This window comes from Cupressus sempervirens, chromosome 11 (assembly GCF_028749045.1).
Source record: "Cupressus sempervirens isolate cs-2001-9-10 chromosome 11, ASM2874904v1, whole genome shotgun sequence".
Taxonomy (NCBI): Eukaryota; Viridiplantae; Streptophyta; class Pinopsida; order Cupressales; family Cupressaceae; genus Cupressus; species Cupressus sempervirens.
The window spans coordinates 639751286-639766515 of record NC_143128.1 but is presented as its reverse complement, the minus strand read 5'-3'; the positions used below and the strand labels follow the sequence as shown (position 1 = coordinate 639766515).

At 35.9% G+C, this 15230-nt stretch overlaps 1 long non-coding RNA gene across 1 annotated transcript; it reads left to right on the top strand.

The window, feature by feature from the left end:
* Positions 1 to 241: 241 nt before the first annotated feature.
* LOC149531388 (uncharacterized) lies at positions 242 to 11719 on the top strand. The gene is made up of 3 exons (XR_016358834.1): positions 242 to 463; positions 6706 to 6821; positions 11361 to 11719. It is a non-coding gene; the product is annotated as an uncharacterized LOC149531388 (long non-coding RNA).
* Positions 11720 to 15230: the final 3511 nt, after the last annotated feature.

Sequence of the window (15230 nt, the reverse complement as noted above, 5' to 3'; positions counted from 1 at the left end):
CCACCCCCCATATTTAATTGCGAAAGCCCCATTACTTGAACATTCTATCGTGTTAGTTTACAATATATAAAACCTTATATAAATATGTAATATTTATTAGTTGCATAATATAACACATATATAAGTGAACATTTTCTTCATTTAATTATCAAGTTTATATTTAATTAACAAATATTTTTACATTATTGAATGCTAAAAGTCTGATAACTAATTGTAAAAATAATTTTATTAAACTGTTTTAAACCTAACCCTAAATTTCTATTCCACCTATTAGCCTAACATATATCAATCTGTTGCCATTGCCACCAATTATTTCATCGCCATACCATGTGACAAGGTTTGCAAGAAGGGAGATGACATGAAATCACATCTACCTGTTCAGGGGAGAAGACACAGAGGTGTTTCATGGTGGGCTACGTGCTTGTAGACGTCTTGGGATGGCGTGGACAAAGGCCAAACGATGGTAAATATTTGCTGCTCAAGATTTTGCTTATTTAAAACTATAATTTTTTGTTCCTCATGGAAGTATTCGTTGATTTGTTGACTCATTGAAGGGTTTTTCAAAGTTTTTCCTCAAAACTATGGTGAGTGTTTTCTAGATTTTTGGTTTCACGAGGTAATTGCTCTTTGACAAAACAAATAAATTATTTGCTGAATTTTTCCACAAAAAAATCCTGTGTGGTTTTTCTCTAGATTTTTGCATTAATGGGGTTTTACCATTTTTTTGGGTTTTATCAGTGCGCTTTCGAAAACTTGTCCCTCTCTAGATTTGACGAATTTCCAGGTGCTTTTTATCAACATCTCCCTTAGGCATAGAAGAATTATAACAAGAGCAAGCTGCAAATATGCAAGGGGGAAATTAGAACCCTAGGGCACGTTGTAGATGTGCGAGGAAACATAGATTTGGAGTGCCCTTCACAATTTCTTAATCTCATATGAAGAGTAGAGTTGATTGATTGGATTAACAAGGACTTCGTGTATTGTGTAAGAGGCGACATTCCTCTTTCTCTGTGATCCAACTTTGGTAGAAATTATTAATACAAAACATCGACTTTGCATGTTGAACAGTTCTTCATTGTGTGAGGGCCCATTGTATATGTGTTATTGTAGCACCAAAGGTTATGTTGAAAATAAAAGAGAAAGTGCTTGCTCTGTTGCCCTCATATGCAGTGGTTCTTTAATGGGATCAATTGGTTCAAGGTAAGCTATTGACCTTGTTGCTCGATATTGATATTGTTGGAAAATTTAATGCAGTGTTGACATTTGCCTCTTGAGCCAAAGGCCCACCTACCACCTGACGACCCAAAACAGATAGAAAACATGAATGCGGTAGGTGAGATTTTTTGAATCTGGAAATGAGAGGGAAAAATGTTTTAGGTCAGAAGACAAAAATGAATGTTTTTATATTCATTCATTCATTGAGTGCAGATCAAGCAGATCAGATTAGAAGTTGTAGAGAAGAACAGTGGAAGAAGGTCAGCAGATCCAGTCGTCAGAGTGTAGAGAAGGAAGTTTGTTTATTTCGTGCCTGCAGTTGCACGTCTTCTCTCTGATCATTTTGTAAGTTTATTGTTCATTGGATTTGACCTGTGAAGCAGTGATTGCTCCATGTGTTCTTGTATGTAGCCATTAGAGCTGCAAGTTTAAAGTTTGAAGTATTGAAGTCGTTTGAAGTTTTAGGGTAAATTTAGGGTTTTTTGGTTGAAGTCGAATGCTCCCAGATCTTGTATTGTTTTAAATCAAAGTTAAATACTAAGCAAGCAGGGATACTCGAATCTATTGTTCTTCCTCTCTACATTGCATTTGAGAAGATCTTTGTTGAATATTTTTAGTTCTAAGTCTCTGGTTTTAATCGTGAAAAGTTTCACGTGATATCCTGGTCGCTCGGCTCGGTCCCTGTTTCTCCACAGTGGAAGCCGAGCTCACTCGGCACCTTCCCTTGCCGAGCTCTCCTCTTTGTGCCAAGTTCACTCGGCACCTGTTGCCTGTCACTCGGCACCTTCATGTGCCGAGCAACCTGCCACTCGGCACCATCAAGTGCCGAGTAAAACTGGCACTCGACACCTTCATGTGTCGAGCAACTTTTAAGTGCCGGATAAAATTTTTTTTGGTTTAGGGTTAAGTTGTGAGTTGATTTTAATCTATATTTCTCACATGGTATCAGAGCTTTGAGGCCCCACATCCACAGTGAGTTAGTGCATTTTTTTTTCTTGGGATATTTGACATGGCAGGAGATAAGAAAAACTACAAGAGAAGGTAAGAAAAACTACAACTCAAATAAGAGTAATGTAGAATGCTACTACTGTCATAAATATGAGCATTATGCAAATGAATGCTGGAAGAAGCGGAAAGATCAGTCAGGACAAGCAAATGTGGCTGATGTGAATATAGGAAGTGAAAACACTGCCTTCATCATGTGTAATGTTGGTGAAGAAGGAAGCCCTAAGGTTTGGTACCTCGACAGTGGATGTAGCAACCACATGAGTGGTAATGAAACCTTGTTTTCATTCATTGACAAGAGTTTCAAATCAAAAATTAAGATGGGTAATAATGGAACCCTACCAGTTGTGGGCAAAGGATCTATTATGGTCCGCACCAAGAAAGGTGAGAAAAAGGAAATACAAAATGTGTATTTCACCCTTGGTATGAAGCACAATTTGATGAGCATTGGTCAGCTCATTCAAAATGGATACAAAGTGCTGATGGAGAATGACGTGTGTCATTCAAGAAAAGGATGGGAGTAGGAACTTACTTGCAGCAGTTCAAATGACAAAGAACAGAATGTTTCCCTTGAAGATTGAGACATGTTTCTCATCTCAAGTTAGTGCTGCACCTCCCACACAATCAGCTCTAAGGAGTGTGATTGAAGACCCCTCACGGCTATGGCACCTCAGGTATGGTCATCTTGGCTATGCTGGCTTAAATTTATTATCAAATAAAAGAATGATAGAAGGTTTGCCACATGTAGGAAATTCTTGTGACAAGTGTGAGGCTTGTATTTTGGGTAAGCAACATAGGCTTCCCTTTAATTCTAAAAATTATAGGAGGGCTAGATATTCATTAGAGTTAGTGTATACTGACCTAGTCGGTCCTATGCAAGTTACTTCCATTGGGGGGAGTATTTATTTCATGAAATTCATTGATGATTTCAATCGTAGGACATGGGTGTATTTCTTAAAGAATAAATCTGAAGCATTTGATAAATTTGTAGAATTTAAAGCCCAAGCTGAAAGAGAATGTGGACACTATATCAAGGTCTTAAGATCAGATAGAGGATGGGAGTATACCTCCAATTCTTTTGTAAATTTTTGCAGGAAACATGGCATTAAGAAAGAGCTCACAACCAGCTATACACCACAATAGAATGGAGTGGCTGAAAGAAAGAATAGGACCATTGTTGAAATGGCAAGGAGCATGATGAAAGAGAAAGGTCTCCCAATTGAATTTTGGGGAGAGGCTGTGCCAACAGCAGTTTACCTAATTAATAGGTGTCCTACAAAGGCAGTCCGTGACAAAATTCCAATGGAAGCTTGGTCACGAATAAGATGGACAGTTGAACACCTAAGGGTGTTTGAATGTGTTGCATATGCACATGTGCCTAAAGAGCAAAGGCAGAAATTTGATGACAAAGGTGTGAAATGCATTTTCACAGGGTACAACCCAGAATCAAAGGCATACAGATTGTATGACCCATTATGAGTGAAGAAGATGCTGATGAACAACAAGAAGAAGGAACAAGTAGAAGAAAAGGAAAGCAGATTCAGACATTGCTAAGCTCCTCTAGGCATGACCGAGTGTCAGTGCCGAGTACCAGTGAAGACCGAGTTAGTCGGCAAAGCAACAACAGTGAAGATTCCAATCCCACACTCTCCTCCTTGTTACCAAGAAAGACCAAGAGTCTTAGGGAGATATACCAAGATGAAAGGTATGAAGATTATGATGAGAGTGTTAATTTTGCATTATTTTCTCATAGTGATCCAATATATTTTGAGGAAGCTATTAAGGAGAAAAAATGGTGTAATGCCATGGATGAGGAAATAGATGCTATAGAAAAGAATGAGACATGGGAGTTAACTGAATTGCCTCCCAAGAAGCAAGTGATTGGAGTGAAATGGGTCTATAAGACCAAATGCAATGCTGAAGGCAAGATTGATAGGCATAAGGCAAGGGCTACAAACAGTAGTATGGAAGAGACTATGATGAAACCTATGCCCCAGTTGCAAGAATGGAAACTGTGCGTGCTGTCATAGCAATTGCAGCTCAACATAAGTGGAAGGTATTTCAAATGGATGTGAAGTCCGCCTTCCTAAATGGTGTATTGAAAGAAGAAGTGTATGTGGAGCAGCCACCTGGTTATGAAGTTGCAGGTGAAGAGAATAAAGTATATAGATTGAAAAGAGCTCTTTATGGGCTCAAACAAGCTCCACGGGCATGGTACAACAGGATTGACTCATATTTGATGAGCAATGGCTTTAGCAAAAGCAATGGTGAGCCTACTCTTTACATCAAGGCAGCAGATGGTAATGTATTGATTGTTGTCTTGTATGTATATGATTTAATTTTTACTGGTAATGATAAGGCTCTAATTGGTGAGTTCAAAGAGGCCATGAAAAGTGAATTTGAAATGACAGACCTAGGTCTCTTGAAATACTTTCTAGGCATAGAAGTAAAATAAATGCATGATGGCATCTTCATCTCTCAAGAAAAGTATGCAGGGCAGATCTTGGAGAGATTTAACATGCATAACAGTAAGACAGCCCCCACACCAACAACAGTAGGTTTGAAGTTGAGCAAAGAAGACTCTAGCAAGAGAGTGGATCCAACACTATACAAGAGTATGGTTGGAAGTCTAATGTATTTGACTGGAACTCAGCCAGACCTAATGCATGCAGTAAGTCTGATTTCTAGATTTATGGAAACACCAAAGATTTCCCATTGGCAAGCGGAAAAAAGGATCCTAAGGTATGTGAAAGGTACCAAGGGATTTGGGATCTTGTATACTGCATCAAATGAATTCAAGTTGGTAGGTTATATTGATAGTGATTGGGCTGAAAGTTTAGATGATAGGAAAAGCACTTCCGGATACATGTTTCATATGGGATCGGGTGCAATTTCATGGGCATCCAAGAAGCAACCTATTGTTGCTCAATCTACAGCAGAGGCTGAATACATTGCAACAAATGCAGCAACATGTCAAGCAATTTGGCTAAGGAGGATCTTGACAAATTTGAATGAAAGGCAAGAGGATGGAACCGCAATTTATTGTGACAACATCTCATCAATTGCATTGTCCAAGAATCCAATCTTCCATGGGAGAAGCAAGCATATTGAAATCAGATATCACTTCATCAGAGAGTTGGTGGAGAATGGGGATATCAAGATGGAATTTTGCAAGTCAGAGCAGCAGCTAGCAGATTTTTTACCAAGCCATTAGGCATTGGAACTTTTGTGCACCTAAGACAGAGTCTTGGTGTAGTTGATTTGGATCAGTTGTGATCCTTGTTTTGTTTGGCTTGGGACAAAGGGGGAGTGTTGGAAAATTTAATGCAGTGTTGACGTTTGCCCCTTGAGCCAAACACCCACCTACCACCTGACGACCCAGAACAGATAGAAAACATGAATGTGGTAGGTGAGATTTTTTGAATCTGGAAATGAGAGGGAAAAATGTTTTAGGTCAGAAGACAAAAATGAATGTTTCTACATTCATTCATTCATTGAGTGCAAATCAAGCAGATCATATTAGAAGTTGCAGAGAAGAGCAGTGGAAGAAGGTCAGCAGATCTAGTCGTCAGAGTGCAGAGAAGAAAGTTTGTTTATTTCGTGCCTACAGTTGCACGTCTTCTCTCTGATCATTTTGTAAGTTTATTGTTCATTGGATTTGACCTGTGAAGCAGTGATTGCTCCAGGTGTTTTTGTATGCAACCATTAGAGCTGCAAGTTTAAAGTTTGAAGTATTGAAGTCGTTTGAAGTTTTAGGGTAAATTTAGGGTTTTCTGGTTGAAGCCGAATGCTCCCAGATCTTGTATTGTTTTAAATCAAAGTTAAATACTAAGCAAGCAGGCATACTCGAATCTATTGTTCTTCCTCTCTACATTGCATTTGAGAAGATCTTTGTTGAATATTTTTAGTTCTAAGTCTCCGGTTTTAATCGTGAAAAGTTTCACGTGATATCCTGGTCGCTCGGCTCGGTCCCTGTTTCTCCACAGTGGAAGTCGAGCTCACTCGACACCTTCCCTTGCCGAGCTCTCCTCTTTGTGCCGAGTTCACTCGGCACCTGTTGCCTGTCACTCGGCACCTTCATGTGTCGAGCAAGTGCCGAGCAACTTGCCACTCGACACCATCAAGTGCCGAGTAAAACTGGCACTGGCACCTTCATGTGCCGAGCAACTTTTAAGTGCCGGATAATTTTTTTTGGTTTAGGGTTAAGTTGTGAGTTGATTTTAATCTATATTTCTCATAGATATGCCGCCCCTACCATCGGGCACTCCAGGAGCAATGAAGTCTGATGTTGTCACTTATCAGCACCCAAAAGCTTCTAAAGATTGAAGAAAAATTATTTCAAGTTGTTTCTATTCTCCCCCCCGACCTTCCAGTTATGTTTTCTGAATTCTTCATTCTAGCTTAGGGTTCAAAGAAAGATTTTTTTTTTTGGGAAATTTCTCTTCAATTTGCATGACTTTTGACTGATTTTTGTATTTGTGACAGGATAAACTTATTAAATTGCTTCATTCTTATTTGGAAAACAGAGGAGTTGGACATCAATTTTGCAAATGTGTCCATGGACACACAAAAATCTAAGGGATTTGGTACATTTTGAACAGGTAAGGTCTTTCTTGGACCTTATTGGGAAAAATACCCATCTATTCTTTTCCAACAATTTTAGAACCCTTTCATATGAATTTGTTATCTTTCGACAGTGAATTCTGCTAAATTAATGAGTTCATTTACAGTTCATTTTTAGATGTAATAATTGTGTTTTGGAATAGATATTCAATGTTTGATCTCTCACCTCAAATTTGGTACATTTTTTCTGATTACCTCTTCTGGAAATTTGCTATTGTTATGTTTGACATAGAAATTATATAATGTTTGGAGTAGACATTCAATTTTTTATGTCTGCGACTATTTAAAAGAAATGAGTTTACATCATATTACATTTCTCCATAATGCAATGCTTATAGAATCATTCCTCAATCATTTTTTCAGAACAAATATTTCTTATATTAATGATCGGAATACCAACATTCATATTTGAAGACTTATCAAGTTGGAAACATTCTACTAGTTGGAACATAGGCATGCAAGAAGAAATTACATAGGTGTGATAAAAGGACTAGTGAATAGAACATTACAAAATGCCAAACTTGCAATTGGAAAATAAGCTTGGACTGCCCAATAAAAAGACACAGTTGGAAATAGAAGTATTGTAGAAGATGACCAGCCTATAGGGAAATAGAAGTATCTTAGTAGATGACCAGTTTGTAGGGTATAACAAAATGACTAGCTTGTGAAAATATAAGTACCGTAGGAGAAAACCTATCCATGGGATCATTAGTTCAACATAAAGCCAGGGAAGGATTCTAGTTCCCCCTCAGTACTATTTGTTATAGGATTTTCTAGACTTGCTGAAACAACTTGTGGGGTGATGGGAGTCATATGCTCAAACATAAATTCATCTAATATTCTACCAATTGGGAATTGCTTGATTGGAGAATAAGGTGGGCTTTGGCTAGTAGCAACTTGGATATTGTGGAGGGCAACATAGGTAGGGGATAGAATGTTGTACATATCCCTCAAAATTTGATGATGCTTAGGTAAGGGGGTTCTTGGAGTACTGTGGTAGCCTACTTTGTTTGCATTTGGTTCTAAAATATTGTCACCATAACCAAGTTGCAGAGGGGATATATTCACAATTCCTTTGCTGGGTTGCTCTTTTGCTAGCCTACCTTTTCTACAGTCCAACTTTTCTTTCTTTTTCAACTCACTTTGTTTTTTTTGTTGCAACCTTTCCTCTTGCTTTTGTTTTTTTAATGCCTGTCTTTCAAGTTTGTGCTCATCTTTCCTTTTTCTCAACTCAGTTTGAAGTATTTTCTTTTCCTCCAACTATTTTTTCTTCCTTTCTTTCAGCTGTTGAAGTTCAACTTTCTTTGCTTTTTTCTGCTCTTGTAACATTATGTACTCATTAAATGTAAGTATTTGGGATTTTCCTCCCAATCTTAGAGTAGCATTATCAAATGGAATATATCTCTTTGTAACCCTTTCAATTGGTATCTTCAAAAAACTTTTTAATGACGCCTAACTACATAGCATTTGTTCATCTTCTGTCTCCAAATTTGAAGCTTCTAGGTTATGTTCATTGTAGCCAACTTCATCCTCATTATGGTCTGTAGTTTCTCAATTATTTGTTTCAGCATAATAATGAACCACCTCTTCTCTTGGCATTGGAGGTGGAAAAGGAATGGATAATGAAATATCTTCATTTTGAAACTCAATCTACACTCCCAATTCCTTTGTGCGCCTTTAACTCAATTAGGTGGATCAAACTGTGTTAGCAAACTCATATCATCATGCAAGTCATTTTCAAATTGTGTTGATAACACAACATTTGTTGGTGGAGTTTTCTCTTCATTTGCATCATCTTTATGTTGGTTTGCCATTTCTGCAACACAATTTTCAATGGCATCATCATCATAACCAACTAACCTTAAAATACTTTCAATTCCTGTAGCATCATTTTCATCTTCAACATTGAATGCATCACTTGGCTTCATGTCATTATGAAGAGCATCTCTATTCAATGGCTAAATTCCAGTCCTTCGAAAACCAGCTATAATATTATCAGGCACAGGGGAAAGTTTGAAAGCTTTGCTTGCTAGTTCTGCTAATTCTATTCTCCTTATTTCTATGTGTGGATGTCTAGCCATCCATTTTGACCTCTCAAATTTGAGATATGCCTTCAATGGAGAAAATACACTAACATCTAAAGGCTAAAGTCGATGACTAGTGTGAGCATGCAATGTAAGAAGATCTATGCCTAGAGATCTTGCCTCTTGAATTGTGGCGAAGGCAACATGGCTTCCATGTCCATCAAAAATAAGGAGATGCCTATTTTTGGATGAAGCACCACCTGGAATAGATCTAGCAAAATGATGTAGCCAATTTAAGAATAATTCTTTTGTCATCCAAACATGTGCTTGTACTACCATACAAGCTCCAACTTCACAATTAGCAATGTAATTTCTAAGTTTTCTTTTTGCTTTGAAAAGGTAAAATCCTGGTATGCTATGACTTGTTGCATTGATACAACACAATATTGTAATCCATTCTCTACTTTTAGATAATATTTGAGGTATACTTCTACTTCCCAACTTTGCTATCACTTTCATCCCATAGTTTCTGCCTGCTTGCACTCCTGTTTCATCACAATTCCAAATGTGTGTTGGTTCATAATGGTTAGCATCATACAATGTTTTCAAATTAGCATAAAAATTTGCCACAATACTTGGTCGTAGCATCACTGCTCTATCCCTATCTAGACCCTCTGTAGTCCTTATTGTTAAATCTGAATGTCTTTTGCAGAACCCAACCCATCATTATCTACTAGGAAACCCATTTTTGAATGGATTTGGCCTTGTTTGGCATATGTGAGCCACATGTGACTTCAGCTGAATTACCTCCAATCCACAACCAAGTTGAGCTAAATCTTTACACCACTCAACAACTTCTAGCTCTTCTTCCAAGGAAAGAATCGTTGGTGGTCCCTTGGTTTGTGTTGTTGTTAGTCTTGCAAGCCAATACGATAAGCTACTAACAGGGATTCCCCACTTCTTTGCTGCTCATCTTATTGAAAAACAATTATCTTCAACATCTTCAATTGCATGTTCCATATCCTCTTTCATCCATTGATTTCCTTGGAATCTTTTCTTATTCTTTTGGAGGTCAGAGGATTTGGCAACACCATCTACACTACTTGTGTTATCAGGAGTTGTCTTGGCTGAATTGTCCCCATCATCAGAGTCAACAACATGTAATTTAACACCTCATGGATAACGAAGTCTCATTTTTTTGGCGGTTCTTTTGTTTCTTCTCTTTCCTGCTATCATACTGCTTAAATAGAATAACAACATACATTAGATGATGGAAACATTGGAGTAGATTGTATTTTTAGTGTAGTTTGTGACAAAAATGGTATAATATCTTGCTATTTTTACCTTAAATATGAAAGAATTACATTCTGGAATGATCTTACTACAACATTTGAAAAGAATAACAACATACATTAAAAAGAATAATTGCATCGAAAAGAATAACAACATACATTAAACATGATGCAAACATTATGTGGGCTGTAACATATATCATATATCAAACATTATGTGGGCTGTAACAAATATCATATATGTTTAGTGGATTATAACAGAGATGCTATAGTATGTTGTTATTTTTTAACAAATGTTCTATGTTGTTATTTTTTGCAAATGTTGTATGTTATTTTTCCAATCATTCTTGTAAATGACAACATATATTATATGATGGACTACAACAAATTTTTTATAATTGATTATGAAATAAATGTCATTATGACACAAATGACAAATGGTATAGTACGTTGTTCTTTTTACCTTTGATCTTACTAGAACATGTGACAAGAATAACAACATAACATTTGAAAAGAATAACAACATATATTACATATGATTTTGATCTTACTACAACATATTTAATGAATATCAATATATGTTAAATATGATGTAAAGATTATAAGGATTGAACATATTTTGTAGTGGATTATGATACAAATGGTACAATATGTTGTTATTTTTTAAAATGTTGTATGTTGTATGCTGTTGATACATAATTGAAATATGATGGGCTGTAACAACATAACATAATGGATTGTAACCTAATTGAAATATGATGGACTGTAACAACATTGACAGAATAACATAATGGGTTGTAACATAATTGAAATATGGTATGGACTGTAACAACATACATTAACAAAATAACATAATGGTAAAATACCTTGAAACTCTGATATCCTGAGAAACTGATGTTACTAGGTCCTCTGATATTCTGAGCAACTTAGTTCTATGTAGTCATTTGTAAAAGAATTCTTTCACCACAAGTCATATAAATACAAATTTTTCCCTCCCAACAATTTGAATTTGAATTTGGAAAAGTGTTATTGTCTGTGGTTGGAGATTCAAAATTGGACCCTTTTCTAAGAATTCTCAAAATGGTTGATCCGCGGCTGTAATTTGATTGGCTGTGGTTTCCCATGGAAGGTTTTGAATTGTGTTACATTAATTGTTGATTTTCTAGGAGCAAATTTTGAATTGTGTTCCATTAATTGTTAGATTTGGATGGATTGGGGAGCTCAGACATATCCATTGTTGTGATTGCAAGTACTCCAACTTATTATAGGTACTCCAACTTTGCTTGTTAAAAACTCCACATCTTCTTGTCAAAGACTCCAATTCCTTCACTTGGGTTGAAGATTTGTTAGAGCAAGGTTGAAGATTTGTTAGAGATGGGCTGAGCTATCAAAGAGATGTTTATTTATTTATAAATGTATACTTCTTGGAAGTTGAACAAATCTACATTAGTCATGACATAGGTATCAAGTAATGAGTTGATGTCTTGTCCATGAGTTTGGACATCTATTTTGTAAATTTGTAGAGTTTGAAATATAATATTTATCACTCGTTTCTTTAAATTGTGTACATAGTAGTTTGACTTATGAAAGCTATCATTTTATATTGTTTTATATCAAACACACAATGAATGTTTTTGTTTAGGACTGGTATGAATTTGTATAAATCAATGATATATACAAGGAAAAATTATAATGAATTAATTTTAAGTAATTATTGATAAATAAATACATCAAAATTAGTCTCTTATTGTTCGATCAATAGACTATATTGATACCATAACTGGCAAATAAAATCTTAAGTACCGGGTCCTCTCCCCTAAATTATATGGTTTTCTATTTTATTATTTAATTAAAAATTGCAATATAATGAATTATGTTGGCTTATCCAGAGGCGAAAATATACATCTTGAGAAATTGAAGAATTTAAGAGGTGCATCTTACAAATTTGCATTGTTAGTTTGCAATTTCCATAGCGTTTAATTTATCATTTATCTTGAGCTTTATCTATAAATATTGAATCTTGATTAATTTGCATGTTTGACATGGATAATTTTGTTTTTTGATTTTCAATACAAACTACAATACACATTATAAATCCCCTTTGACATCAAACATCTATCTTGTCTAATGTTCCTAGATCAAGAAGCATGATACTTTATTAAAAATAAGGAATCATAGAGAATATGAATCCAACATTTTTTTGCTAAACTATTTAAAAAATTTAAAGAAGAAAATATAATATTTTTAAATTTAAAAAATTAAAATTACTTACATAAGCAAATAATCTAAAATAATACATAATTTTTCATTCATTAAAAATAAAAAATAAAAAATTTCTTAATTTAAAAAAATAATAATTTATGTTTAATATATCTACAATAATTTATATAATTTAAAAAAAAAACCATATAATCACTTAACTATAGAATGTCACGACCATTCTTATTTGTCTCATTAAAAAAAGATAAGAAATTATTCTCTTATTCAACAAAAATGACAACTTTCTTTGCACTCTTATAAATTAGTTTCATATTTTTTTATATATAATTTTATATATTTTAAATATATTTTTTACATACCTCTTCTACATTTACATACATGCATGCATATACATACATATTTTTTATTAAATATTGTAAGAATTTTCCTGAGGGCAAAATTCACCCAGGAACTAAGAACTCAAACACAAGCACACAGTAGACCAAAGAGAGAGAGAGAGAGTATGATCAAAATGACAATGTATTCAATATGTAATGATTAAGAGTACACTAGGAGAGCCTTTATATAAAGGTCTCTCAGGAAGCACCTAGAATGTCTCTAGAAACAACCAGAAGATAAGACAACTAAGCACCTATCCAACATTCTAGATGAATGGATAAGAATGACAAAGTGTCATATGTGTGTAGAAGATTCCTGTGTTGTAAACAACATGTGCTTAAAAGAGGTGCGGACCCTTGTGATGTCATCATGACATCTCACAAGAGTGCACAAATTCCTAAGTTTCTCATGTTGGTCTAATTTTTCACAATTTAGAAATTATGGGAAAATTTAGTGAGAAATCATTTGAGTCTTTAAGTCTTGCAAATTAGGGTTTTGTTCCTTGTATTTTTTCAAACCCTTAGATTGCCCTAGTTTTGGAAAACCCTCAAAGTATTTTCAGAAAAATATTTTAATGGTATATCTTTTCACCTAAGGAAGGGCTTGTGCAAGCATGAGTTCATTTTAATTTTGTTTAAACCTTACGTGGCCATGCTTGGCTTGCAAATTGCTTAATCATTCTGTTAGGAAATACCTCCGATGACACAAAGTTTTTGTAATCGTTGATCTTGTTCAGATCAACAGGTATCGCATGCCCGCAATTTTGAGATGCAAGGTTTTTAAATAATGCGAGCATGCAACTTGGTGACACGTGGCCCTTACTTTTCTAAATTTCCAGAGAACCATAAAAGGAGTCGTAAGTTGTCAAAAGCTTTTGCAGGTTTGTCAATTCTTTTCGTGCACATTCTAGATTTCCTGCGATGTCATTGGTTAAGTTACCAACAAAGTGTGCCTTTATCACCAGGAAGCATCAACCATTGATTTCATTTAAATCAAGGGCTAGTGCTTTTTCGCAAGAAGGAGATGCTCATCGGATAAATAATGCGGGGAAGCAAAAATTGGACAGGTGGCACAGTCTGACAAGATGGACTCGCCATTCTTAAGGATGATGTTGAAATGTCTTCCGTGGCAAGTGTCAGACAAGTTGGAATGGTTGGAGATTTTTATTCGTCACTTTAGCCAACATGATGACAAGGATACCTGATTCTATAACCGTTGATCTGTCAAGTATCAAAGGCCAATGCATGCCTGCAATTTGAAGCTGCACGAGAGATAAATAATGCGGGCAAGCAATTTTTTGACATGTGGCAAGGTGGGGTCAAATAGTTTTAATTGTATGCTGCACGGTGCCACACTATAAAATGATTGCTGACATGTACTGCTAGATGTGCCATTGAAGAAGTTTGACTGTTGAATGGAAGTGAAGTCTTATCAACCATAGATCTTTCAAAGATCTATGGTTAATGCAATCCCACATTATGAAGCTGCAAGTTAGATAAGAAAAGCGGGTATGCGCCTTTGCGACGTGTGTCACAGTGGGGCCAAAATATGAAAGAATGCTGAGTTACGCCATGTGGTTTGCCACTTGTGCTTAGCTGGTAATACTTATGATGTGGGCATGGAAAGTGTCAGAAATTAATGCAATAGTCAGATGAGTTAGAACACACGGATTGAAAGCAGTCATTTCACTGGCCCAAGTGGATGATGCGAGCATAGAATGCAGAGTTGTTTCTGATTGTTGATCTTATCTTGATCAATGAAGGGCACTTGCCTGCAATTTGAACTTGAGTGAAGTTTAAACAAAGCGAGAATGTGCCATGCAGACACGTGTCCATGGTGACGTCTAAAATTTTAACTTAGAAGCTCTGCAAGGTATAATCAGTGTCGACATTGATCTTTTGAAGATTGACGACTAGCGCAAGCCCGTAATTTGAAAATGCTCGTTAGATAAGAAAAGCGAGAATGTGCCAGCACAACACGTGGACTGAATGATGTCAAGTACCTACTCGCTCAGAAGAAGATATGGGATATGCTGGCATGGAATATTGTCAGAAGGCGCGAGCTCACATGGAGGTTTCCTATTGATTAGTATAGTTGACTGGATTTTATTAGAATGTGAGTTGACTTGATCGTTGATCTTGTCTTGTTCAATGAATGGCGCTTCCCCACAATTCTAAGGTGCAAGGAATTTAAATAATGCGGGAAAGTGCTATTGTGACACGTAGCCTTGTTTTTAAAAGCCATAAAGCTTGTTGCTTTTTAAATCAGAGCCGTTCAATCTAGTGAAAATCTACGGAATGGATTCAAATTTGGTTGCAATTTGGAGGTAACAGTTACTGAGAGTAAATATGATTCAGATTTCATGCATGCAATTTCAATGTATGAAAAGAACCCACGATCTCACCATTAATGAATCACCAAAGCACAAAAAGAACATCAGGGCATACAAAGTTTTCAGATCTAGGGCACGAAA